The following is a 1,765-nucleotide window of genomic DNA, read 5'->3' as shown; positions in this document are numbered from 1 at the left end:
AAACTTTACTCATGTGTTTTATTTTAAAAAACTGCTTAGGACTTTAAACCAAAAATTTTATTACATATTTTAACAAATATTTGAGCCAAAACTTTATTTTGAAGTTGTTCGCACCTTCACTAAAGAAGTACTACAAATTCCTTTCTAACAAAATTAAACCCCTAAGGAAACCATATACTATAGTCAAAAATACCCATTAATATTGGTCATTCTTTTTTAGGTAAACAATGTTTTATACTAAAGTCACAAATTATAAGAGAAATTAAAACTACAAATGATATTTAAATCACCCTCCAGAATTCAAAATATGTTCAGATCCAAAGACCTATTGTCTACACTTATGTATTCCAAGATCATATATTAATATACTTGTTTTGAATTAATGTCAAATAAATTGACAAAACAATATGCCATTTACACTTGCAAACACATAGGAGTATCAAATAGAACTGGAAAACAACTGAAATCCTCCAGAATCTGCAACTTGCGCAGATAGTAGAGGTAGCAATCACCCCCATTTTGAAGTTTTCTCATTTGGATCATCAAATAATGAACTTTTTAAATTAAAAATAGTTTAAGTATTATTACTGAACTTCCAAATCTAAATAATAACACAACTTTATTACAGATAAATTTCTTCTGAATAACTTATATAATTCCACTAAAATTTGCTATGTACTTTAATTCCTCTTTATAAAATGTTGAAACTATACAATCTATAAATCTTTGTATCTTAGGTTTTACCTTGTTTAATATCTCTTGCTGAAAATGGAATGTATCACAAAACATTATAGTATTAAATGCTGTCCTACTTTTATTCATCATTATTTTTTTTATTCCATCTGATGAATCTGTTGTTTAAACTGTTATGTAAAGTTTCAACCATAGATTATCTTCAAAACTGATTATATATTTTCACAGAAAACCTCAATTAAAAGTTTCAGTCTCAGATTATCTTCAATGCTTTTACATTTTCACTTGTGGAACACTGCTGTCCAAATTTTTTGTTAGGGAATACCTTTAAAACTATTTAAATCTCCAGTTGCGGAAACTGCTTCTCATATTTCAACAAGAGATTATCATAAAGATTGTTTTCGTCTTCACATGATTACTTATGTTTTAAAATTCACCAATAGATAAACGTGGAGGTTGTTTACATCACATGTGAAACATTTTGTTTAGATTTCAGCAAGAAATTATCTTCAAAATTCTTTATCTCTTCATATGTGGAACACTTATCAAAAGTTTAAGTCCGTGACTGCCTTCAAGGTTGTTTACATCTTTATATATGGACCATCATTTTTATCTAAGGTTTCAGCCAGTGAATTGTTGACGCTGCTCACAGCTTTACACATGTGGAACACTGCTATCTAAATTATCAGCCAGTGAGCCTTCAAGGTTGTTTACAACATCATCATAAATCATTGCATCACTTTCATAAATCACATAGATAACAGTTGTAACTTTTCTATATCAAATTCTTCCAAACAATATATTTGTTTTACTGCAGTTTCATCTGGTCCTACAGCTTTATTGGATTTTATTCTGTTGATAACTGTTTGTACTTCTCACTTAAAATTTTACAATCCATCCATGTTCTTCTTAATAGATGGATTTTCTTCACTACTGTCGTGGAATAAATCTTCAATATACTCTGTTCATCTTTTCAATACTTGTTCTCATTTCATAATTACATCATCCATTCTTAGCTTTTATACACCCACTATCAGTACATCTTCCTTTATCTGTGATAAATATTCAATAT

This window comes from Limulus polyphemus, unplaced genomic scaffold (genome assembly GCF_000517525.1).
Source record: "Limulus polyphemus unplaced genomic scaffold, Limulus_polyphemus-2.1.2 Scaffold316, whole genome shotgun sequence".
Taxonomy (NCBI): domain Eukaryota; kingdom Metazoa; phylum Arthropoda; class Merostomata; order Xiphosura; family Limulidae; genus Limulus; species Limulus polyphemus.
The sequence above is the reverse complement of the archived record's forward strand: the minus strand, read 5'-3'. Positions refer to the sequence as shown.